This window comes from Rhinatrema bivittatum, chromosome 3, assembly GCF_901001135.1.
Source record: "Rhinatrema bivittatum chromosome 3, aRhiBiv1.1, whole genome shotgun sequence".
NCBI classification, from domain to species: domain Eukaryota; kingdom Metazoa; phylum Chordata; class Amphibia; order Gymnophiona; family Rhinatrematidae; genus Rhinatrema; species Rhinatrema bivittatum.
Window position 1 is genome coordinate 475,115,556 of NC_042617.1, and position 27,481 is coordinate 475,143,036.

Below are 27,481 nucleotides of genomic sequence, written 5' to 3' on the forward strand. Positions count from 1 at the left end.
AAAGCAAAAAAGGCAGGCAGATTCTATCTTTGTAAATTTAAGATTGTTGTTAGGCTCATTTAATGCCAAGTACTTTTTCTGGAAGTCCAGAAACAAATGTTTTCAGCATAATGAGAATGTCCACTACTAATTTCCTTTGCTTTTTTAGTTTCTCCTTTAGTAGTGCACATCTAGGCTGCCTGCAAAAAGAGGAAACAAAAAGATACAGTGTATAAAAATAAAATAGAAACAGTGACAAATATGACAATTTTAAAATAAAGCTGTGATGCACTAATATGTTTGCATTTACTTTGTAGATTTAGTAGGTTTTATTTTTAAATAATTTGTAGAACATCATCTTAACATTTTATTTTTTTAGGGTCCTAAAGCCAAAGACTGGAATACTTTTATTTAGATTTTTATTTTCTGATTTTCTCACTTCAAAGTGTACATCAAAGCAAATTACATTCAGGTACTATAGATATTTCCATATCCCCACAGGATTTATGTTGCGCTCGGGGGATGAGCAGTGGAGAATGGCTCCCTGGTAGGGACTAGGAAGCATCTGCCCCCAGGGGGAGGAGCACTGGAGGAGACAGGCTTGGATGAGCTTCACCACTGGAAGCCTGAGGTCCCCCCTGGGTGGAGCCCGTAGGGACCCGGGCCGCTTGGACTTAGGTGGGCCTCGCAGGGTCTCTTGGAGAGGTAGTAGACAGGCGTGCCCACAGACAGCAAGGGAGCGTGGTCGGACTTGAGACTGTAGGTCAGATGGAGCAAGGAGGACCAGAACAGCATAGGCGATGACAAGGCAAGGGACAGAGCCAGAATCAGGAGACGTGGTCAAACAGGCAGAGGTCAGAATCTGAGGGTCAGTCCGAGGAGTAGTCAGGTTCCAGAGCTCAGACGAGGTCACAAGGCAGGCTGAGGTCAGGAGGCAGGCAGCAGACAGAAGGGTCGAGGAACAGGCCGAGGTCAGTACCAGAGAAGACAGTCCAAGGGTACTACCTGGGAGGCGAACAGGCAGACATGCTGGAACAGTAGGATCCTGGAACGAGACTGGAACAAGGCTTAGAAGCGCAGTGACAATCTAGCACACAATACAATGCCGAACCGATTGCCAAGGCAAGGAAGTGCAGACAAGGGACTTCCTTAAGTAGTTCCTTCAATCAGGGCGTGCAGCGAAGCTAGGACCCACCCCTGGCCCTACAAGAGGCCTGGCGGTCCATGCGCGCGTAGAGGCATGGCCAATGCCACAAGAGACGCCAAACTCCGGCGTGAGGCCTGGTGTGCAGTGGAAGGCCCAGCGACCGCTGATGCAGGACGCAGAGACCTGGAGGAGCTCGTGGCTGCTGCTGGGGAGGCCGACCTGGGACCTGCAGAGGAGCCAGAGAGTTGAGCAGGCTCATGCGTGGACAGGGCATGAGCCTGCAATCTACTTTTGTACCTGAGGCAGCAGAGGGTAAAGTGACTTGCCCTAAGGTCACAGGAAGCGACAATGGGATTTGAACCCTAGTTTCCATGGGTCGTAGCCCCCTGCTCTGACCACTAGGCTACTCCTCCACTCCACTCTTCTTTCTATGATGCAGCCTGCTCTCATTCCTGACACTAACACCAACCTCACTTTAATCCCATTTTCTCCCTCTTCTGATGTTGACCTCTACCAATTCAACATTAGTACAAACATTGCTATTTATTTATTTCTTTTATATACTGTCAATCTGTAGTCAATCTAGACCGTGTACAATTAAGAAATACAAAAACTTAGTAAAGGAAAAACTATAAAATTAAAATAAGTACAAAATAAAAATCATATAAAAATAGTAAAATACATGAAATGAAATATTGAAAAATGTTTCTAACAAGACAAAAAGAACACCTCTGACCATTTACTACTGAAACCACTGCATTAAAGTGTCACAAGCATTTGTGACTGCTAATTGCTGCTTAACCATTACATTAAAAGTATAACAGGCGTATCTGACTGCTAAATATTTTTCAAATTTAAGGGGGTTATTTTCAAAATGTTTATCGCACTCAAAGGATGTAAATGGCGGGGGGGGGGCAGGAGTTGCGGCGGGTAGGGGGAGGAGTCAGTTGCGGCATGCTGTCGATAATGTGAGGAACATTCTCGCTGGCAGTAGTGCGGCGAATAGCACCACCTTTTACGGTGGCGCTATTCACGTGAAAGGCTGCAGCTGACTGCACTGTGGCCGGCGAAATCGCACCACCGCAGTGCAAACGGCTATGGCCTTTCGCAGGCCCACCCCCTTCTCCCCGCCCCCTTTTTCGTGAGGAATGATGAATCCTGCCCTAAGTTTCATAGGCTTTAAAAAAAATTTTTTGTGTTTTTTGTTTTGTTTTTTTTTAAAGGTTTTAATGTATTTTTGGAGTCCAAGCTCATCAGATAAAGAGTTCCATAATTTGTTCTATCTCTGACTTCGGACAAATGAGCAGTTCTTATTGACAGCACTGTAAGAAGTCCTTTATTGGCCAACCTTAAATTCCTTTCTGTTTATTCACAATTTAATGATTTATGTATAATACATAGAATTTTGTATTCTATTCTCTTTTTTATTGGAAGCCAGTGAAGATCAATCAGAGTTGGATTAATATGTTCACATTTTTTTTCCTCTACACAACACTCTGACAGTTGCATTTTGGAGTAGTTGTAATGGTCTTTCCAGGTAAGCCAAATAAAATAGCATTGCAATATTCAATGGATGAAAAAAGCAGAGTTTGTAAAACGGTTCTGAAATCATTAAAATCTAGAAATAGCTTAAGACGTTTTAAAGTATGACATTTAAAATAACCATCCCTTATTTTTCTCTTTATGTCAGTTTTCATTTTAATTTCTTGATCAATTAAAATTCCAAGTTCGCGAACTTGATCGGTTGAATCGATCTGCATGAAATCGGTTTTAAAATGGGAAGTTCTGTTAATGTGTGGTTTTCTACTTAGTAAAATCATTTCCATTTTTTTGGTTATTTAAAATCAACTTCATATGGACTAAAAGCTGCCTAATTGAAGTGAAATAGCTTTCAGTAGTTCTTTAAGTGACTTCAAGAGAATTTTTATGGGGATTAAAAGCCGAACATCATCGGTGTATAAAGGGGTAGATTTTAAAACATTGCATGTGCACGTCCCATGTGCATGCGCTACCCAGCGTGCACACATGGACACATGATTTTATAACATGCGCGCACAAGGGGGGGGAAGACATATGTGGACGCATATGTCCACATATGTCTTCCCCCCCCGTCACCACTCGTAAGTGACCCCGATGCGTCACTTACGAGTGGTGACGCATCGGGGTCTTCTCCAGTCCGCTCCAATTAAGGAGCGGACTGGGATGGAATTTCCCAAACCCCTAGCCTGACCTCCCTCCCCCTATCCTGCCCTCCCCCTATCCTGAATCCCCCCAAACTCTTTGTCCTACCTTTTGCTCCTGCTCCTATTTACTTGACTGTCTTGGCAACATTACATTTGTTCTCTAGAGTAATGGCCAATGGCCATTACTCTAGAGCAGTGGTTCCCAACCTTTTTTGCACCAGGGACCGGCTTCAAGCAAGACCATTTTTCAGGCGGGGTGGGGAAGGGGTGGGGCTTTGGTCAAATGGGGGCGGGGTTATGGAGGGGGTTGGATTTTAGTGCATACTTATCATTTTAATTATGACACTCTCTCCCTCTCCACACACCTCCCCCACACACACTTACTCCTCTGGATTTTCTCATACTCATGCTCTCACTCTCTCTGGCTCCCTCACATACACACAAACACAGACACACAGGCAAGCTCCCAGTCATTCTCACACTGAATCCCAAGCAGGTTCCCATTCATTTTCACACCACTCCCTCCTCATCCTCCAGGCATGCACACATTCATTCTCACACACACACACAGACCCCCAGGGAGGCACCAATTTATTCTCTCACATACAAACTCCAGGAAGACACCCATTCATTCTCATACACAGACACACCCTCAGGCAGGCACCCATGCATTCACACACATACACCCCCAGGCAGACTCCCATTCATACACATGCACACACTAAAGGCAGAGACCCCCTCTTTCTTTTGCCAGCAACCTCAGAGCCTCTCTCATTCCTCTGCTGCCACTGTCACTGCTGCCGCGTGGCTGTTGGGGAGGTGCTGATTGCTATGCTACTGTCACTGAAGCCCATGCTGCTGCCTCCTCTGTGCAGGCCCCGTGGGCTTCCAGGTCCTCCATGCTGATCTCGTACATTGTGAGATCCGCATAGAGAAAGTGCTACTCTTGCACATTCCCAAAGATTACGTGTCAATCAGTAAAAAGTAATTTTTTTTTTTTTTTTTTTACATTTGCTGTCTGATCTTAGTTTTCTAATCGGTTGGTCACAGGCTTTTTTTTTCCACCTTCCCTTTCTTATTTTTTTGCCAATTCCTTTTATATTATCTTTTTTTTCCTATTTCTTTTCTCTCCATCTGTCTTCTTCCCTCAAACACACAGATTCTCATTCTCACATGCTTTCTCTCTCTCTCTCTCTCTCACACGCTGTCTTGCTTATGCACACAGATGCTCTCTCTGCAAACATTCAGGTCTTCTCTCCCACACACACAGTCTCTCAACTCATCTCTTACATGCAGACATACACACTCTACAGACCCTCAGCCTCTCTCTCTCTTCTGGGCTTCTTTACGCGCGGCTCCGGCAGGAAGGAGGTGGAGCACCCGCACGTTTAGACGTGACCTTTTTCTTCAGGCCGTGGTGACATGAGCTCCACCACGGCCCTGCTGATCTTCTTGCTGTGTGTATCCGTCACACAGCACAGCAGTAGTTCACCGCTTAGCCGCCAGTGGGATGAGATCCACCAGTGGCCATCGGCGGCTCAGCGCCCCCTAATGCTTGGCGCCCTAGGTAGTCACCTAGTTCGCCTAGTGCTTCCACCGGCCCTGGGCAGCATCCACACCACAAAGTGTGCTCTGAGCCGCCGCAGAGCACACTGTCAGTGTTTAGTGCTGGTTTGCGGTGGCGCCAAGGACCGGTGGTTGGGGACCCCTGCTCTAGAGCAGTGGTTCTCAACCTTTTTTCTATATGGACACACCTGAGAGATGATGCTCACATGCATAACACACTGAACACATGACCATCATGGAACTAAATATAAGCATATACTCTGCATCCACTGGAGTCCCCCTTATCCTAACAATAGGTACAGAGCAGAACTAAGACATTTCCCTGTGCAATTCACCATACAAAAAAGATATTCTGATTCTGGTGTCATCTTAACAGCATCACAAACTCCCTCTACTACCAGGTGCATTGCAAAATAATACAAACAAACCCCACTCTGTACATTTCTATAAAACCTGCCATACCTCAGCAGCACTAACTCCAAGAAATGAAACAGCAGTTCACCATTAGTGCAATATAATATTGAGAAATATTATATCTCAGTCACATACACAGATTACAGACAGACCTGCCTTCACCAAATATAGAATAAAAGTCCACAAATTACAAATGTGGAAACAAAACCTGGAAAGGAAACCCCAAGACCACCTTCTGCATGCAGTGCAAAACTGGAGATTAGAAACAAAAATATATTTTCACCTACACTAAGCAAAGTTCAAAGAGAGAAGAAATGCATATTTTCAAAACTGACATAGTATGGCCCTTATACCCTTTCACTTGCCTCCATCACCCCTCATTTCTCCCAATTACTCAATCATCTCTTCACATGCTCATATCCATGACCAACATTTTCGACATCCCCCACTTCACATTCTCTTCCCCAAGCTCCCTCTCTCCCCTGTTCAACTTTATGCTCTTCTCTCTCCCCTTCCCTACTCAGAATACCCCTGACCATCTCCTTCCTACCCCTTCCTGCTCAGCATCCCCCACACCTCAATCTCTCTTCCATGCCCAGCAGCTCCAACCGCTCCCTCCTTCACCTCTCCCTATCCAGCAACCCCAACTCCTTTCCCCCACCCCTTCCTATCCAGCAGACTCCCCATCTCCCCATCTTCCTGCCCAGTACATTACCCCCCTTCCTGGCTTTCAGCCAGCAGAAAAGACTTCAGTCCATTCCAGAATCTCACTTCCTCTTTATCAACAGCAGATGAGGGCAAGAAGCATTAAGGAGAGGAAGATGAGGAGGCAGCAGCAGTGGATCCACAGAGCATGCACATTTCTCCCATATGCTTTTGCATTCACATCCAGGCCTCATGGTGGTAAAGAGAGCATCAGCAGCCTCACTGCCAGGCCTGGCAGGGGACATAAAGTTGGTGTCCTGCCAGTCCCATATGAACAGGAGTTGGTGATATCACGCTCTGATCTTTGTGAAGGAGGAGGGAACAATCTCTCACTGGCTAGGAAGAGAAGGAAGCAAAGGCAATTTCCTGTCATACCCAATAAAAGAGAAGTCTGCCAACTCCTGCCCAGACTGATGAGGAAAAACACGTCTTCTGCTGGCTCTGCGACACAGTAGTGTGTCCTGACACACCTGTTGAGAACCACAGCTCTAGAGCACTTTTATTTGTTTTTTGTAAAATATTAACTTTGTCTTCTCTGGTTTCACAAGTGTTCCCCCCCCCCCCCCCCAAAAAAAAAATAGCTGAACATGTAGTTTTCCGTTGAACAGCAAGCTGCATTAGCCATTTTGTGTGGGTGATGTTATGTACTGAACAGGCTCCTCTCTCCAAGCTAGTAGAGCTTTGAGCTCTGCTGAGCCTGAGGGAATTCCCACACAGGTGTAGCCTCATAAGCTGTCTCAGTCCATTTTTTGTACAAACACATTCAGTCTCTCCTTTTACTTTTTTTCTGCAACATTAAAATGTTGCAATTTCTACCTCTATATACACATTTTACTGTTGCCTCGCTGCTTCTGCAGCACCACACAACAGAACTTTTCAATGCTAATAAAAGAACAAATATTTTACAGAGTCCTTGTCTTTTCAACATTTCGAGTCAGAAGAAAAAGCTTATTGTCATCGGCTTTAAAATTTACATCTATGGCAAGGTAATGTCCCTCATAAATGACCATGAGCTCTTCTATTGATGCCTTGGACCAGAACATGACAAGGAAAATTACTACACCTGTGGACGGATGTCCCCACACTCAACGTTCCAGGGCTTTTCAAATTGAGAAGCTGCATAAATCTCAAGTCGTAGCAGATTTCCTCCTGCAGTGCAGTTTCATCTGCCTCGCTGGAACAGGAGTTGAGCAATAGCTACTCCATGACTCCCCCTTTGTCTCGGGCCGAATCCCCAGGGCTGAGTTAATATCAGCCTCTGCATCGAAAAAGAAGCAACATCAGTCATTGGAACCTGCATCAAAAAAGCACAAACACTTGGTGTTTGGATACCGGCGCTATCGAAGCAGTCATTATCGGCGCAAGGTGTGGGATGCTTGAAGCATTCAACACAAAGCCACATTTTTCCAAGGCGTCTGAAATGATCTTATCAGACCCTCCACCTGACTCATCAGGTTACTTTACCAACACAACTGTGTTCTCATCCTAGTCAGCAGTGGAGGGCATCATGTTGCCATTGCCTTCTCCAATAACTGGAATGCTCACTTTGACATGGATGCTATCTGAGGGTCTTTGCCTGGAAATGCCAGATCTGATATGTTCTATAGTCCCACCCATTTGTAATAGATCACCTGTTTAGATGCAAGAACATATCTTAGTTTTCGAAGAGGATGTTCCAGTGCTCACGCCAGGTCAATGGACACATGAGTCACTTGACCAGATTGCAGGTTGGTGAGATTTTTTTGCTTTCCTGACTATGGAGACTGAAGGAACAATCCAGCCTTTCTTTTCCACCATTACTGCAGCACTTCCAGTCTCACCTATCAGCCTGAATACATCATCAGAACCCACAATTCAGGGTTTTTTACTTTTTGGCAGTAGAGTCTAATCAGATGGAGTTGATTGGCCCAATGTGTATCTCCTTAAGGGCAATCTGAAGAACCTCCTGGTTCACCCTCTATCGAAATTCGTATAAGTGAGCCCTACCAGTTGGCTCAGGAGACTCTATTGGTATACTTTTTGACCCGCTTCTGGATCTTCCCAAATACACCTTGCCCTCTCCAATGATCTTATTGAAAATTTGTGTAAAAGAGGGGAATGGTGCTTGGCAACCATGTCCACAAGGACAAAGACCCCCACTTAGAACTACTTGGTAAACTTCAAATTCTGGATACCCCATCAGAGGTAGGCAGCTCTTCCAGTGCACAGCATCCTCAATATATTGATAAATATGTAGGAAAGTCCTATTATGTGTATTTCTACAGCAAGAACATTTGCTCTTAAGTACAGGATTTTGAAGTCTCCGGAATTTGGCATCGTGCAACTACCACATCGGTCCATAATGGTCGAGTCTAGTATGAAAAAGGCAAAAAAGACTAGAATTCACTCACTCACTTCCAGGAAAGATCACAGACTTCTTGACAGTTTCAGCAAAAAGTGTTTCAAAGCTCCATGTGCTCTGCTTGCATCACTATTCACCAGTTTTAAATGGTGAAATACATTCACAACTGCATTTGAAAGCTGAAGCATTTTCTATAGCCTGCAGAAAGTGGGACTTATCCCTAACTACTTTTGGATGCGGAAGAGGTCGTCATTCACCACCTCAGATCTGTGTGTGTGTCGTTCAATTCAATTTCATATACCTCCTCTACTTCAATCAGGGCTCGAACCATGGCATGGCTTAGAGCAAGTAGCATTCATGAAGATGTCCACGAAAAGTTGGCTGACCTACCTTGTTTAGGTGACAGCCTTTTTAGTGAAAAACTCAAGCTAAACTGTTGCCCATATTAAAGAGCAGAATGTAGCAGTTTAATCTCTTGACTGCTCCCAAACAATTTTCCACTTCAAGATGCTCCTCCTTTATGTACAACTAACTGCTCTCCCACAGATGTTCCTACTGATCATTTCAACAGAACCAATTACTACTTCTTCTTTCTCAGCATCAGCAGCCACTTCTGGCCAGACCTCTTCAGTAGATACGCCATCAGCGTAAAACCACATAAACCTGGGCCTGGTTTTTGATTCCTCCGAACAATCCCACTCCTCCATTCCAATGGGCAAAAGAATCCAGGCTTTCTTAGAAATGTGGTGTCAGATCTCCAAGGCCCTTTGAGTGCCTGTAATTGTGCAGTCAGGGTATGGATTGTATTTCTCCTGGCTTCAATCCCTCTCACATTGTGTACCACTCAATCCAAATCCGTCTGGCTAAATGCCGCAGCTTCGCTTGGCAGTCCAATCACTTAAACAGTGCGTAATGGAGCCAATCCCTCAACATTGGCAGGGTTTTTACACCCGATATTTCCTCATCCCCAAGAAGTCAGGTTGATTGAGTCTATTCTGGACTTGAGACACTTGAACAAAAATCTACTCAGAGGGAATTTCAAACTAATTCCCTCAGCATGATTCTTTTTGCCAGGTACTTGTGACCTGGATTGGCCACTGTTGGAAACAGGATACTGAGCTTATAGATCTTCGGTCTGAACCAATATGGCAATTCTTATGTTCTTATAGAAAGACAAATGGATATGTGCCCTGGACCTCAATGCATATGTCCACATACCTATCCATCCTTCCCATTAGTGCAACCTTTATTTCAAAATTGATTCTTCCAGGGGGTTTCAAGATGGCATCCTAGATGCAAAACATGTTAACGCTGAGCTCCTGTTGATCTTATTTCTATGGGGAAGAAACGGAAGGGAGGAGTGCCCCCTGCCAACTCAACTCCTGGCAGTTTACTCACAGCAATCAGTTCTGCTGCTTTTTACCTCAGAGTTCACTGCTTCCAATCTGTGGTCCGGGTCTCTTGTTGCTGGGGTAGAAAGAGGAGCCTCTGCCCAGTTTGAGGCTAGATGTCCCTCAGCCTGGAGCAACAATCAATTTCCCTTGTGTTTGGAGCTGTCGGTTTCTCCTGGCCACAGGGGTTGTAACAACTAGGAATGTGAATCGTTTTTCTGACGATTGAAAATATCAGAAGATATTTTCAAACTCGTCAATTCGGGGGGGCCCCCGTACCCAATAGGAAAAACCCACAACATTTTTCATGGGGTTCTCTTATCGTTTTTTTTTTTTGGGGGGGGGGAGGTGGGAAGAAAGGGCTCTTAAAAAAAAATAAACCCCAAACCCACCCGATTCTTTAAATTTAATTCTTTTGCATTCCCCCCCCCCCAAAAAAAAAATTTTTTTTAAAGTACCTGATGGGTCAGCGGGGGTCCCGGGAACGATCTCCCACTCTCAGGCTATCGGCTGCCACTAATCAAAATGGCGCTGATGGCCCTTTGCCCTTAGCATGTGACAGGGTATCCGTGCCATTGGCCGGCCCCTGTCACATGGTAGGAGAACTGGATAGCCCGTGCCATTGGCCAGCCCCTGTCACATGATAGGAGTACTGGATGGCCCGCGCCATCCATTGCTCCTGCCATGTGACAGGGGCTGGCCAATGGCAATGATACCCTGTCACATGCTAAGGGCAAAGGGCCATCGGCGCCATTTTGATTAGTGGCAGCTGACGGCCCGAGAGCGGGAGATCGCTCCCGGGACCCCCGCTGGACCACCAGGTACTTTAAACATTTTTTTTTGTGGGGGGGGGGGGGGTCGGGAGGGTGGGGGATGCGAAAGAATTACATTTAAAGGATCGGGGTTTTTTTTTTTTTTTTTTTAGGCATGACACAGCCAATTAAAACAGGTAAGAATCGCGGGAACGAAGATTTCCCGCGGTTTTTACCTGAACTAGATACCGGAAACGAGTCCGGTACCGATTCACATCCCTAGTAATAACAGGTCAGCAATTGGGCAGGTTGGATCCAATGAATGTTTACATCTTGGGCAAAGCTGGGCAAGAGGAGCGGTTAGTGATGTTGGCTGGCATTTCTGGGGCTCCGGGGTTTCTTGGCGTAGCTGGAACTGCAGGGGATGCCTCCGGCTGCCCCCCCCCCTTTGCTTTTGGGAGTGAAGAGTGAATGGGGGGTAAGAGGTGAGATCTCTCTAGAATATCTGGAAAGTAGTTCTATGAATGCTACTATTTCTAAACGGCTTGACAGCATCGAATCTCTAATGAGAGATAATGAAACTAACAGAGAGAGTGGTGCAAAAGTTACATCCTTTTCTGAGAAGATTGTGAAAGAACGGTGTCTTTGATTAAATCCAACAGCGAATGTTTACAGAAAGATAGTGTAAAACTTCAACATAAGTTGGAAGTGGTGAAAAATAAACTCAGATCTTTAAATATGAGAATTTTGAATTTTCCACGACTTCCTTGATTAGCCCAAGGGAACTGTTTAAAAAATATCTATTGGAGGTTTTAAAGTTCACCCAGAACCACTATCACCTTTAAACAAGATATTTTACCTCTGCGCAGGAACAGCTGAATATAGACACTTTAGAATAGTATGCATTTTTGAAAATTTGTTGCCTCTCAGGCCATAGTTTTAATTGTTTTTGTCTTTGAGTCAGATAAAAATTCTGTTATGTGATTTTTCTTTTAATATAAAGGTTCTCTGTTTATAGGTAAAAAAATTTGGTGTTTTCCAGATGTATCCTTTGAGACTCAGGCTAGGTGCAAGCTATTCCTGCAGATGAGGCAGAATGTACTGCCGGCTTTTGCAGGCCTGCTTCCCCCGCTTTACCCCACCCCCCTATACCATGCGATTCAAAGAGCCCAGCAGTATTAGTGAATCTAGGCCTAAGTTCCCCACTCAGTCTCAAGTTTATCTGGGCTTGGATAGACTCATTATATGAAAGAGCATTTCTACCTTCAGAATGAGCAAACATCATTAAATCACTCATTTACAAACTACTATCTCTCCATGATTAACAGGCAGAGCAGTCCTGATGGTCTTGGTTCATATGATGATAGCCATCCATGTAGTCCTGTTGATCTGCTTCCACAACCATTACCTTCAATGGGTGCTACGGTCTCAATGGGATCAACTAATGCAACCGCTATTGACTGTGATATAGGTTACAGAGGACATGAAGAAACAGTGCAGTGGTGGCTATATCTCCCAGTTCTCTAGGAAGGAACCTCTCCAAGTAGCTCTAGCAACAGATGCTTCCTCCAGAGAATGGGGGGGCGGGGGCGGCGCTCACACAGAATCCTTTCAAATCCAGGGCACCTGGTCTCAAGGAAGGTTTGTTTCAAATCAGTTTACTGGAATTAAGATTAATAAAATATGCTCTGTTAGTGTTTGCACACCTTCGGGTAAAAAGCATCCTAATTCAAACTTACAAACAAGTCATTATGTTCTTTTTCAACAAACAGGATCATAGTCTCTGCCAAGAAGCACTGGAAATATGGCAGTGGGCAATCAACAATTGCACTGCCCGACTAACCACTTATCTGCTTCCAATACACTGGCTGGTCTTCTAAGCAGAGTGTTTTGTCCAGACGTGTAATCTCTATAGCAATTAGTAGCCAACAGATTCTTAGACTTATGGGGTTGGCCATCAAGTGGATCTGTTCACATCAGAACAAAATAGGAAACTACATCAGTTTTGCTCAGTTGTGCCTAGGGATCTTAGACTAGCCCAGGATGTTTTCCTCCTCAACAGGGGCACAAGCCTCAAATGCGTTTCCGCCAATACCATTGATTGCCAAACAGTACAGAAACTTCTCCAAGATTGTGCTCATCTGTTCCTCATCACTCCAGTGTGGCATATATATATATATATATATATATATATATATCTCCAGCAGTCCTCCCATTCATCTGGGGACAGACCCTGCTTTAACTCAGGAATAAAGGACCCTATATCATCCCAACTTCCCAGCTCTCAATCTGACAGCCTGGATGTTGAATGTTCAGTAATCATGGACCTTGATTTGCTAACAGAAATTGTAGACATATTAGTATCGTCTAGAAAGCTATCTATAAGGAAGAATAGATATTCCAAATGATGCCAATAGAATGCTTTGGACCCATTTTTTTTTTTTGTGAACCCAAGCATTTGCTAAAGTACTTGCTTCACCTTTCTGATTCAGGTCTTTTCACTTCTTCAGTGTGAGCATACTTAGTGCCATAGCAGCATACCATGTTCCGGTGAACAATAAATCAATTTCTACTTATTTGTTAATACTCAAATTCATGATTGTACGTCAGACCTTCGGTACAGAGATTTCCAGTTCCAAGGGACTTAAATATTGTCCTTTCTCAACCAATGAAACCTGCTTTTGAACCGGAGTCAGCTTCGCTCAAGTTCATGATATGGAAAGTACTGTTCCTTGTGGCAGTCTTATCAGCCAGATGAGTTTACAAACTCCAAGCCCTCGTTCACTATTCACATGAATGCAATTCTTCCACAACAGGATGGTGCCTGGTATTCACCCGTAGTTTCTGCCGAAGGTCGTCTCTGCTTTTCTTGTCAATCAATCCATTGTACTGCCTACTTTCTTTCCAAGACCTCATGTGCATGAAGGATAAAAAACCTTCATAATTTGAACTGCAAAAGTACCTTAGCATATTGCAAAAAACAAATGATCACTTTGTCAATCTTCTCAGTTGTTTGTCATATGACCCAAACAGAGTAGATGTGCCAGTCTCCAAATGTGCTTTGACTAATTGGATAACTGAGTGCATTCAACACTACACCTTCAGAACTACAAGTTACAGACTTCCAGCGCTCATGAGGTAAGAGCCATCTACAAGAAGTGCCCCTTGAGGACATCTGCAAAATTGCAGCCCGGTTATCAGTTCACATCTTTATGTCCTGCTACTGTCTCAACAACCTTTGAGGACTGACAGTAAATTTGGACAAGCAGTTTTGCATAACCTGTTCTCAAGTAGCCTACACACCATGGTGGGGTCTGGGTTGTTTATTCAGTTGTCTGCTGCAACCCTAAACTTGGGATTCCCCACATGTAATAGCTAATTCAGCCTGCTTATTGCCAGAAAAAAAAAGCAAGTTTGCTTACCTTAAACAATGTTTTCTGTAAATAGGATGAATTAGCCATCGAATACCCTCTACTTCCCTGGAGAGTCAACTACATAACTAGAAGTACATAGCTCTGCTATAGTCTGAGGAGACACATGAGGAAACACCCATGCGGGAACTCCTGCACATGCTCAGAAGAGCCTAAAACTGTACTAGGTGGGAGAGATGAGTCCATTCAGTGCCACCAGGTAATGTCACCTACATGAAATATTTAATTCATCCTTCTGTCTACAGAAAACACCATTTACGGTAAGCAAACTTGCTTTTATTTGTGTTTTATCACTTGTATATTTTTGTAAATGTCATTGGTTACCTTTTTCTAGTTTGTTCTATCATTGTGACTCTAAAATATTGTATTTAAGGAAAAAAGGTACAAAATGCAGAGTTCCAAATTATCTCGTAGTTGCTGCCATCAGAATATGGGCTGGGCATTGTCTAAGGATATCTACTTTTGGAATATCTGCAATACCTTCATGTAATCCGCTTTGAAGGACCTGAAAATCGGAATATAAATCGATCAAATTAAAATGGTAAATGATCATTTTTAACCAGTAAATGGAGCAGCTTCACAATTTAAATACAAAATGTTCTTTATCTTAACTTCTTTTCCTTAACTTCTTGTCCTCATGAGTCACAAAACCTTGTTTATTTGGACTTCCAAAATATGTACAGTAACTCTGAAATTAATTACAAATTTTCTGGCTAATGCTTTGGTAGCTTAAAGCAGATATGACACGTATTCTGGTTTCCAATGGTGCATCATGTACTTTAGATTCATTTATGTCAAGATGTTATGTAAAGATGTTTTAAAACAAGGATGGAAGATCTTTGGTTTTCCATATGTGTCAATTGTTGCACATGTTAAAAGCAGGTGATTTCTTATTAAAAAAATTAATTTCTAGTTTAAATTTTGTTCTATCCATTTAAATGTCAAATTTGGATTATGAATAAACAAAACATTTATATTCTGCCCATAGCAGGCCGGCTGCGCTTACACTAAAATATAGGGGTCCATTTTCAGCCGGATAAACATATCTTACTAATTAGCAGGATATATTCAGCAGCCCAAATCTACCCGGCTATCTTAAAGTTAACAGGTTATGCCTAACCTGATAACTTTAGGACAGCCCTATGGTCCAACAGTGTTAGCTAAATATAGTTACCAGCTAACTCTATTCCACCTGGAAATGCCTCCAGCCTACCCCCAGAACGCCCCCGACTTGTGCAGCTAGAATTCATAATGTGATGAATATCGCCATGTAGTCATTTAGACAGATAATTTTTCAGTTATCTGTGTAAATGGCTTTTGAATATAGACCTCAGAGAATATGAAAATTCATAGACAACATAAACATAAAATGATACAACACATACACAAACATACCCAGGCTTTTTCCTGGTATTTGATACCCTCTTCCACCCTCAACTCAGGCATCACAGGAGCCACAAAGCATAGCTCCTTCTAGAACCCAGCTAACCCTAAGTCCAGCTACTGGTATCACTGTTCTGCAATGAAAAAGATCTGCCTCCCACCCAACTCCCCTACTACAGGAAGCAGAAGACTTCATCCAATAATTAAACCTAGGTACTCCACTTAGCAGAGCACAGCACTGCCACAGAGCCACCACTCCAGGCTTGCTCTCAGCAGCTCAATTTACAGAATAACTTTTGTCTTAAGGCATCTAAATGTATTGTTTTCCTCTGTGCAGCTTATGGTGGATATTATTAATTTTGTCAGTTTTCTTTGACCTTTGATCTTTTCTTTAATTATATATTTTTTTGTACTCTTGTGTATCATTGCTGTTAATCTTTCTGACTAGTAGTATCCCACAAAAAATGAATGTAATGCAAATAATTATAAATTGTAATATTGTATTTTGTTTTCCAACTTCATATTGCTCAATTGCACTTTATGCTGGTAATATTTTTACTTAGATTACTATATGAAAAAATGTAAAAAATATTTTAAAACATGGAGATAATTATGGTCCATAGAATGCAAGAGCATTCAGAATAGTGTGAAGTATCATAGATTACAGCCAGGTCCCAGAATCTTTAGAACAATTCTAACTTATCCTTCTCAGTTAGCTCTGCAGTATCCTAGTATCAAAATGTTATATTGCTCAGGAGAAAAACAATGACCTTCCTTTTTATTCCATTCTCATAATGTTTGCAATGAAATCTCCAAGCTAAAGTGCTGTAGCTGTGTTGGCATTGCTTCACTCTTTCAATACAAGTCCAAAAGCCCTTTAACACCATTCTGGACTTCATATATATTTTCTCATCATCATAATCACATTCCAGTTCAGTTCTATGAAATAGTTTATCTATCTCCCATATGGTTGCATTAATTAGTTTCACATTTTCCCTTTTTATAGTTGTTTTCACACAGAAAAACTTCTTTAGTGATTTGCAGTATAAATTCCTCACACTGTGAGCTCACTTGGCTACAAAGGTTGGTTTGTATAATCAGTGGTCTTATAACTACTCACTTGTATTTTGAAGTTTTGTGCCTCAGCTAGTTCACCTTGAAAAAAGCATTTCCGTCAGATTAATTTCTGTCCTTGCTTCCACAGTGTGAAATTTGTGTAACTTCTGTGTCTGGAAATTTCTCGAGCTTCAGCTGGTTAGGTGTCCCTTTCCATCTCTTTTTCTGTGGTCTCAAATGGGTAGATTTTAAAAGGGCCGCACATGTGCCCATAAATGCGCATGTCTTGCCGTGAGCAAACATACGCACTATTTTATAAGGTGTACGGGTAGGTTTTAAAATACTCTTCACATGCGTATGTCTGAAGCCTTTATGCAAAGAGAGATTCTTTTATAGGGCTCAGCCTGACATTCAATCTATGCATAATTGTAAAGGAGGGAACTTTGGATTGGGGTGAGTTTTCGGGAGGTGGGCTGGGGTTGGAGGTTGGTATTACAGAAACATTCAGAGGTATTCATTGTAAAATTGACACTAAAGAATTTTAGTCCTTATAAGTGATGAAAAGTTGATTTGAACAATGCAGCTATCAGAGACTGCAGTGTACTGTTACTGATCTTGCTAGGGAGTTAGCAATCTGTTAGCGCTCTCCTCCTCCAGGGGGGAGGAGTAGCAATCTGTTAGCGCTCTCCTCCTCCAGGGGGGAGGAGTAGCAATCTGTTAGCGCTCTCCTCCTCCAGGGGGGAGGAGTCAGCAATCTGTTAGCGCTCTCCTCCTCCAGGGGGGAGGAGTCGGCAATCTGCTGTCACTCACCCCGCTAGGAGGGCGGAGTTAGCAACTGTTCTGCTTTTCTCTTGAAAGGAGGAGGAGTAGCAATCTGTCCTGATCTGCTCCTTCAGAAGGGAGGAGTTAGCTACCGCCAGGAGGGCAGAGTTAGTAATCTGTAGCGAACTACTGTTAGATGTTCCTGTAAGAAAGGAAGGTAGCAAGCTGTTATGGACCAACTCCCCAGGGAAGAGGAGTTGGCAATCTATTTTATGATATTCTTCTGAGGAGAGAAGCTAACAATAGGATATTGTACTTCGCTACTGAGATAGCAATCAACCATGCCTCCGCTACGGAGTAGCAATCTGTTATATATATAGGCTGCTGACAAGTCCCAAAGAAAGAGAACATAGTTGTCTATATAATACTTCCGTGAGCGGTGCTAGTGGTCTGTAGTGGTTGGCTCCCACAGAGTGATAGTAGTGTAAGGAAATCACCACTAGGAGGAAATGGTGAATCCCTGGGCCGATGGCAGATGACAGCGCCCCCAGGAGAAGATCCTGAGAGGAAACACTGGCTAGGCTAGAATATGAAGTAAACACAAATAGTTCTTTATTAAGCTGGAAGTTGGGCCACCAGAGGTGGCAGTAGAGAGTCGATGTGTCCGGTAGGGCTGAAGTCTTTCTGATACTGGAATGTAATCTCTGGGTCGCTGAGCTGTAGAGAGACTAGGAGTGAGTAGACAGGGTATACTGGATACACTCACAATATTGTAAATGTCTGCAATGGTCTCTATGCCACAGAGAGTCTTCCGTATATTCAGGAACAGGAGCCGTAGGTGAGCCCTGGTTCCTCTACACAGTCTGTAATAAGAACTCACAATAGCTGTATATGAAATGGCTTCTAGCGTAGAAGAGTCTGTAAAGGATTCTAGGAACATGGGCCCGCGTGGAGCGAGTACCGGTTCCTGTCTGCAATCTTGCCAATCTAACTCTCGATCTCTGTACCTGCGATAAAGTCTTAGACAGAAGGGAGTCTTCAGAGCTATAGGAAAGTAGGCACTCGTGGAGCGAGTACCGATTCCCATGTACAATAGAACTCACTGTGATCACGTCCGCGATCGCTTCCAGGCAATGAGGAGTCTTCTGAGTATTCCGGCAATCTGAAATCAAGAATAGAGAGCGGAGCCCCTGTGGAGCGGGTACTCCTGGTAAGTTTGAAAAGGCCGAGCAGTGGGGACGGATTCCTTGGCTAACTTGGATCGTTGTTGCAAGTATCGTGGACTGCCGAAGCAAGCCCCGTTGGAGTTCCTTGCTAACTCGTTAGAGGTTAGCAAACAAAGACCTTTTAAAGTGGAAATTGATGTCACTATGGGGGGACGCCCCCGAGGTTCGCGCCCTTGCTGGTACAAGTCTGGAGCGCGTGCGCCCGTACATCATCAGGAACATGGCGGATCCGTAGCATCAAGCCAGCCTGGGGACACCGGGACCAAGAGGCAGAGAGAAGCCGCAGCTGCAACTATCAGAGCCGAAGGGAGTCGCTGCCAAGGTAAGAGGGTAGAGCGAGGGGCGAGAAGAGGCATGAACGCAACTTTTACAAATCAACTCCTCTTTTTAGAATTTCCATTGCTTTATATAAAGTCTAGAATTCTTTAATGATGTCAGTTTTACAATGAATACCTCTGAATGTTTCTGCAATACCGTGCCCCCTTACAGTGATGCATATATTGAGTATCAGGCTGAGCCCTATAAAGAGTCTGTGCACCTGTCTGTCTCTCTCTCTCTCGCTCTTCCCCCTTCCCCCCATACTCCTGCGCCTACTGAGGAGCTGTAGCAAAGTTACGCTGGTAACATACACGTGCTGGATGAGGAAAATTAGGGGTTATGGGTGTCAGTGCTGGCCCCACCTCTGGAACAACCAGGCCCTGCCCTATTTTGGCCTTCTTTTTCTGGACGTGCATTCATGAATATACGGGTGTCTTTCCTGGCTATTTAAAATTTGTGTAGCTCCTGCGCAGCCCACTTACGTGCGTATGTGGCCATTTTTGTGCAAGCAAAACTTTTAAAATCTACTTCATTGGGAGGAAACCACACTTTATTTCTCCCTTTTGTTGACCCATCTGTGCTTATGGGTTTGAGACTTAGGCCTGCCCATCTCCCTGAAGTCCCACACCCCAGACCTCCCTTCAACTTTCCAACCACTGATCATAATAGAATTTGAACGTTTCTCACACATCCATTTGTCCTACCCTAGGGTTTTTCCTTTATTTATTTATTTTTTTGAGGCTGCCATGTATTCTAGCTCATTCACAGACAATACAGTAACATATCCATCACAATAATTAAGCTAATATTTAATGATTCACTATATATATATTATGCAGCATGACATATGCAGAAGACAAATTTTCAGTGCCACACTGCAAATAGAGCAACTTTGATTATAACTTAGCAAACCTTTATAGAAAAACAGAACATGATAGCAGTTAATTATCCATGTTCTCCAAGAACGTGGTATTCTTTTCATATGCCATTATAAATATTCTATGTAAAATATATGAAATCTTTGTTTTGAAATAGTACAGTTTATATTTTTTTAAGCTGATACATTTTTTTTCTTTTTCAGGCCTACAGTAGAAGAATTGAAAAACTGGACATTCAGAATAATCAGTGAATTGTAAATGTAGGCTTCTTATAGAAAATTGAAAACTTAATTGATAAATTCATAATAAATTATTTGATAAAGAGTACATTAGTCCACAGTGAGTGATTAGAGGACCCCTTAATGTGTGTGGATATATTTAGACACAAAGATGAGAATATTATTAAAGTACTAGTAAACATATATGCATTCTTGAAAAAAAAATTTTAAATTAAAAAAAAAAATTGTTTTCTATTGTGATCGGTTAAAAAAAAAATAAAAAAATCATTCTGATCTGTTAGTGTATAACATTTTTGTGTATGTCATAGAATAGGCAACAATATAGTTTGGTGAACTAAAGCTACACAATTGTCTACCTTAATTTGCAGTTTAAAATCCTGTGTAGTTGAGAACCATGTCAGACAAATTTGCATTTTGTTGGTATAATACATAAAAGCAGATGTTTTTAAAGAAATCTAAAGCATATTGGTAGTGAAATTTTAGCACAGCATCTCTGCTGCATTGACGTATATTAGAAGTGAGTTACTGAAACGGTGGATTTTTATGTTGATAGTATGATTAATATTTGAATTTATTTAGGCACAAATGGTAGAAAAATTAAGAGCATAGATAAGTGTATTAACTATTTCATCTCAGTTTCCTATGTTGCTCATTTGTATTAATTTATCATTCTGTGGGCCAGATTCATTAAGCCTTTTCTCTCATTTTGTGTCTACGGGAAAAACTCTTACTGAATCAGGTACTATGTTTGCATTTCTTCAGTTTTTTTTTTAATTAAACAAAAAATTGTATATATTATAGTAACATTTGTGTGCAGGAAAAACTGTTGAATTCCTAAAGTCAAAAGAAAAACGGTAATATTATTAGAACTTTTAACTCCTGCCTTAAAGAAAATCTAGTTTACCCTTGGATAGTATACTTTATATTATACTTTTCAGATTAAAAATCTCACAAAGAATTACATTCAATTTTGTTTTCTCATTGAGTAATATAGAAAAGAATTTCATTCATGTTTGGTTATAATATTGTTAAATGTGAACTTAAGTTGAATGGGTTATGTTTAATGTTTTTGTTTAATAAAAGTATTGCCACTGATCATTATAGTCAAGATGGCATAACTATTTGTCCAATAAATGTGTTCCCCTTCTAGTTTACCTTAAAGGAGTAAGTCATTTAAAGTATATGCTCTGCTGTTTTGATAAAGTATTTTCATGTGTACTATTAGGCATATTTGATCCATGTCCTACATATACATTTTTGGTTTGGAGAGATTTGTTGCTTAATAAAAGCATTAACATTCATTGTTTATATTCATTCTTTTTCTTTTGTATGCTGCTACATTTTTTTAGATTTTGCTTAATATAGTACAAAGTTTAATATGTATTTGCACAATTCTCATTTTGCTTATATATTTATACTGTTTTGTGCACATGAACAAATTATCAGCAGAGAAAATAAAATTTAAAATAAAGCAATTAAATCTGTTGTATTTTTTTTGTGCAGGTATTTGCCGAAATGATTTAGAGGTTTTTTAGTGGTTTAAAATTCTCATATTTTGAGGTTTAATAGTTCCATGTTCTTTGCTGTCGTCTTAGCCTGCTAAGAGTGAGCCCTAGATCATGAGTTATGCTCTATGTGCCCCATAAACAAACTGGAGAGAGAAAAGGTGAGAAGTTTCACATTAAACCAGAGAACAAAGGAAGTGAAATTCAAGATGATTGACATGCGATATTATGTGCCGCAGGTCTACTGATAATTCTTAATTTGCCTCTGAACTTCTTTACCTTTGAGTACCTGCACAGGTAAGGCTTGGGTTTATCCCAATGAACCTAGGGTATGGTTGGTGGTCAGTCTGTTGGTTAAGTTTGGTAAAAAAAGTTTAATGGACAATATTTCAGAATTATGTGGAGCAATTTTTGGAGAACACATTAGAAAAGTATTGTCTGTATCTGCAAACCTAGAGACTATGCTGAACCTATAGTCATGTGCAATGACATGCAGACATGATACTGCCTTGACACCTGAGGATGATGCTGGTATTTGAGTCAGCATGGCTTCACTGAAAGAAGCAATAAAGTGAGTTATGTATGGTTTTTTTTTTAGGAGTATCAGTGTTGGAGGATCAGTAGTAGAAGGTCCTCCTCTAACATAGCCCTGGCTTTGTCTGCTGCATTAGGAAAGGGGGCTGCAAGACTACCCAGATAGGATATATCTTAGACTAGTGAGTCGAGTCCCCATCTTTCTCCCACCCTATTGGGCTGGTTATATACCATCACAGTCACCTACACAGAATCGTGTAACCCTATATATGTTTGTTTTTTTCTATCCCAGTTTCCCAATTAAAGAATCTTTGCATCTGCCACAGAAGAGCTCTGAATCATTTCTGCTTTACAGTAAATGTTTCTCCTGGAGTCATGAAGGTCTTTGCTGAACACACATCCAGTTCTGAACATGAATAAGCAAATTGGGCCAGAACCGGTACCAGATGAGGTAAGAAAAATATATCGCAAAAGTTGTTAGTGACTGTTGCCCTGGGTGTTGTGGAGGAAGCTATAAGAAGTTTACTACTGTGGAGAATGAGAACTTACATGGATTTGCAGATTGGACTCCAAAACTAACTCAGTCATTGAAGGATGCCTCTAGATTGGTTCTTATAAGGAATTTGGGAAGTGATAGCTATCCTGTTGTATGTCTTTCTCAAGAAGTTCAGGAGTTCCTTGCTAATTCTAAGAATCACAATGTGGAGATTTTGTCCTGCAGTTTTTATTCTATTGAACAGACATTTCACATGGCCCAGGTAATCATTTCTTTCCACTGATTTTCTTCCATTTTTGCTTATATAACAAACCCTGATTTGTTTCTAAGGATTGCATGTAGTTTTGTGTCACTGAGAAGTTTTTCTTAATGCTTTATAGTTTCCTCCAGCCCCCACCTTTCCCCCCTAGTATTACAGAAAATTCAACTTAGACTCTATTATTGTGCATTAGGCAGGCACATAGTTTAAGGAGTACTGCATAAGGATAACACACACACAAACAGTACTGCTTAAGCTGTTAGGAGGTTTCCCTCGACAGCCCTCCCTTTCTATAACTTGAAGCCTGCAAGCTTCAAGGTCACCCAGGACAAAATGAAGACAGGACTTAATTAAAAGCATAAGACAACTACTTGCTTAAAGCCATTTAGCATATTAAGAGTAAATTCTTTAATCTTAATTGACTTTATCAGTCAAAAGTATAGCACAAGTTGTTTAAGCAAAACTGAGCGCTGAAACATCTGGCTCCTACCCAGCACAGAATGTGTTAGGTTTAAAGCTAGTGGTTACAATATGGCGATTAGGAACAGTGAATAAAAACCAGAAATCCACCATCAGAGAAGGTTTGTAGTAAGTTTTTCATAGCAGTTTAGTAATATTTCAGGAAAACTACACAAATAGGTCCAAAAAGTGCATATCCTATTCCAAAGGGTTATATAAAAACAGCACACCCTACACCAGACAGATTCCCCGCTGAGAGAGCTAACCCTGAACAGATAGCACGACAAATCTTACACTGATACGGATCTCCAGTACTAATCTGTCTCCAGCTTAGCTGACGCATCATTTGAGAAGGCCAGAGACACTTTTCCAGGAAAAGGTGACAGCTTCTGCTAGGCTTTTGTATATAATTTTTTCCTGTTAGTTGAGGAAATAACTCTTGCTCATTCTGCTGATATTTATTTATTTATTTGAGGGTTTTTTTATATACCGCGGCACGTTAGTAACATCACCTCGGTTTACAGTGGAACATAATGCAGCAACAAGCTTTACAATGAATTATATAAACAAAAGGATTGACAGTAAATGGTAACAAATCAACTTGGTAATAGTGTTAAAATATTTGGTATTATATAATAATAGTGGCAATATATTATAACAGTGTTAACATAATATATTAGGTAATATTTACAGCACAAAATTAGGGGCTTATATAGTATATATTTTGTTTTATTTGTCGCATGTTCTCATAGGCACCTGTTTTGTACATATATTATACGGAAAGTATAACTTTTCATTATTTCCCCACAAGACACAGTATTTTTATTCTCCTAGTTTGTGTAATATAGAATACAAAGCAAATACATTCCCCAAGATCCCACTACTACAGCATAACACATGTATGAAGATACTCATTGTAATCTGTGTGCCTCGACTTATGCACGGATATTGTGGTCCATCTGCCCGCTCTATTTTCTCTCTCCCAGCGATACCCTTACCTCAGTAATCTGGGCTGGACAGACCACCCTTTGTGGATATCATCTACTAGCACCCTCCTTAAAGCTATAGAAGAACATCAAAGGCATACACATTGAGATATTCATGCACTGTATGTGCACAAAGTAATACACAAAGGAGCTTTTTTATGTGCTTCTTCATATCCAGTTTGTAGATTTTTGGACAGCAGAACATAACCATATACAAAACCATCCATCAACACACCCCACTCGACTTACAAGTCCCATTCCAAATTTATAACTCCTCCAGACCAACAAGAGACACACTCAGAGGATCTCTTCAAGTGCCCCCAGCCAAAACTACCAAACACATTACCTTGAGAGATCGGGCCTTTTCAACAGCCGGCCCCCTTCTATGGAACTCCATCCCACCGGACCTTAGACAGGAGCCCAGCCTCCCAACCTTCAGGAAGAGACTTAAGACCTGGCTGTTTAAAAAAGCTTTCCCGGACACCGATTAATTCTATTCAGCCAGATTCTACCACTTCCACATGTAAAAATGTTATTACTAATGTAAATACCTATACCTAATGTTATTCTCTTTCTTTTCTTCTCTCCTCCCAGTTCTATTACCTTGTTATTTGTAACTGCTTCCTTCTACACAAATAGGTTATTGAATTGTTTACTGTACACCCCTGTTATATGTAAACCGGCATGATGTGTTTGCAACATGAATGCCGGTATATAAAAATTTTAAATAAATAAATAAATAAATAAATAGTCCATCTAATCTGCCCAGCAAGTTTCTTATGGTAGTAGCTGCTGCTCGGTGTAGGTGACCTCCAAGCCTTATTTTAAGGGTAGTAATATCAACAGTCAAAACCAAGCACTGTCAAACCATAACAAAATTTCTGCTAACAGTTTTCACAAGGTGAGCAGTCTTCTTGATAATTCAGACAGTGTTGCTTGAACATGCTTTGTTTTTGGATTTGGCCATAGAAGCAGTCCTGCACTTTTCCCCTAATGTCCGCATATCAGTACCCCTGACCGTTAAGGTCAGGGCCCAGCTTCGGCTGTTGTCTGACTCTTATTCCCCCTTTTTCCTCCCATCAAAGTGGATAGTGATGTTGCAGTTGCATCAAATTCATGAAAGCTAAATAGTTAATGATAGTAATTCCCATTCCTTCTTTTAGGGGAAGAAACAGCTGCTCCATGAGGGTTAGTCCCATGCACCCTTTCCTTAATTTCAATGTCTAGTCTTTTATCCCATGGCTTTTTGAATTTGTTAACTGTTTTCATCTTAACCACCACTTACGGAAGGCCATTCCAGGCATCCAAGCTCCTCTCTGTGAAGAAATATTTCCTGATGTCTGTTCTGGGTTATACCCCATACCCCATGGAGTGATTCCTAATTCTACTGTTTGCTTTCCAGCAGAAAAGGTTCGAGGATCATGCATCATTTAAAACCTTTCAGATACCTGAAGGTCTGTATCAGGACTACTTTCCAGGGACTACCCTGTTTAAAGATCTTGTTGAGTCCTGGATTCCCATGATCACCAGCAATGGGCAGTGACAAAGGTAATGGTGGAGGGGCCGTTTAGCAATAGTGTTCATAATATGATCAAATTTGAATTAATGACTGGAAGAGGGAACAGTAAGCAAATCCATGGCTTTAGTGCTAAACTTTCAAAAGGGAAATTTTGATAAAATGAGAAAAATACATAAGAACATAAGAAAATGCCATACTGGGTCAGACCAAGGGTCCATCAAGCCCAGCATCCTGTTTCCAACAGTGGCCAATCCAGGCCACAAGAACCTGGCAAGTACCCAAAAACTAAGTCTATTCCATGTAACCATTGCTAATGGCAGTGGCTATTCTCTAAGTGAACTAAATAGAGATGTGAATCGTTTTAGGACGATTAAAATTATCGTCCGATAATTTTAATATCGTCTTAAACCGTTATGGAACACAATACAATAGAGATTCTAACGATTTATCGTTATAAATCGTTAGAATCGTGAGCCGGCACACTAAAACCCCCTAAAACCCACCCCCGACCCTTTAAATTAAATCCCCCACCCTCCCGAACCCCCCCCCCCCCCCAAATGACTTAAATAACCTGCGGGTCCAGCGGCGGTCCGGAACGGCAGCGGTCCGGAACGGGCTCCTGCTACTGAATCTTGTTGTCTTCGGCCGGCGCCATTTTCAAAAATGGCGCCGAAAAATGGCGGCGGCCATAGACGAACACGATTGGACGGCAGGAGGTCCTTCCGGACCCCCGCTGGACTTTTGGCAAGTCTTGTGGGGGTCAGGAGGCCCCCCCCAAGCTGGCCAAAAGTTCCTGGAGGTCCAGCGGGGGTCAGGGAGCGATTTCCCGCCGCGAATCGTTTTCGTACGGAAAATGGCGCCGGCAGGAGATCGACTGCAGGAGGTCGTTCAGTGAGGGCGCCTCGCTGAACGACCTCCTGCAGTCGATCTCCTGCCGGCGCCATTTTCCGTACGAAAACGATTCGCGGCGGGAAATCGCTCCCTGACCCCCGCTGGACCTCCAGGAACTTTTGGCCAGCTTGGGGGGGGCCTCCTGACCCCCACAAGACTTGCCAAAAGTCCAGCGGGGGTCCGGAAGGACCTCCTGCCGTCCAATCGTGTTCGTCTATGGCCGCCGCCATTTTTCGGCGCCATTTTTGAAAATGGCGCCGGCCGAAGACAACAAGATTCAGTAGCAGGAGCCCGTTCCGGACCGCTGCCGTTCCGGACCGCCGCTGGACCCGCAGGTTATTTAAGTCATTTGGGGGGGGGTTCGGGAGGGTGGGGGATTTAATTTAAAGGGTCGGGGGTGGGTTTTAGGGGGTTTTAATGTGCCGGTTTTGCGATTACGTTTTTTCGATTTTTTACGATTTTTCACGATTTTTCACGATATTTTACCCCCCCAAACGGCAACATTCCCTGTACGTACCTGGATCAGTCCAGACAGTGGGTTATGTCCCCAATCCAGCAGATGGAGTCAGCCAAAGCTTTGAGGGGGCGTCACCAGGAGTGCTACTACCCCCTCTGCAGGAGTTCAGTATCTTCTGACTCCAGCAGATGCGAGTAGTGAATCCGGGTTGCTCCCGATTACCTCAGGCAGTTCTTGTATTTCTTCTTGTATTTCTTCTCTGATTTGCTTTTCTCTCTGCCTACTTCTTTTTGGATCAAGTTTGTTTAAAAAAAAAAAAAAAAAAAAAAGTTAGAGGGCTCTAATTGGGAGGCGTGGCTTCCCTCGGTGTTTGTCTTGCTCTCTCTTCTTCTTCTCTCCTTGCGAGCGGGGTAGGTAAGTGTTGTTTTGCCTTTACTTTTCTCCTTGCTTGCAGCTGATCTTCGACGGAGGGGCTCGCGGAGGACATTAGGACCGGCCCCTCCGCGTTTTCTCTCCCTTGCCCGCGGCCATTTTCGCGGCTCCTCGTGGGCTGCAGAGGCAGGCAGGGAGAGCGTCGTCGGCGGGTCGCGCGGCCAGGAGGCCC

General features: G+C 42.4%; 1 protein-coding gene across 1 annotated transcript in view; it reads left to right on the forward strand.

Moving 5' to 3' along the window:
- Positions 1–20,867, forward strand: part of TDRD15 (tudor domain containing 15) — a 58,562-nt gene extending 37,695 nt beyond the window's left edge. The window contains exon 5 of the mRNA XM_029595997.1: positions 19,736–20,867. The gene's annotated coding sequence lies outside the window, so the exon portion shown is untranslated. The remainder of the gene's footprint in view (positions 1–19,735) is intronic.
- Positions 20,868–27,481: the final 6,614 nt, after the last annotated feature.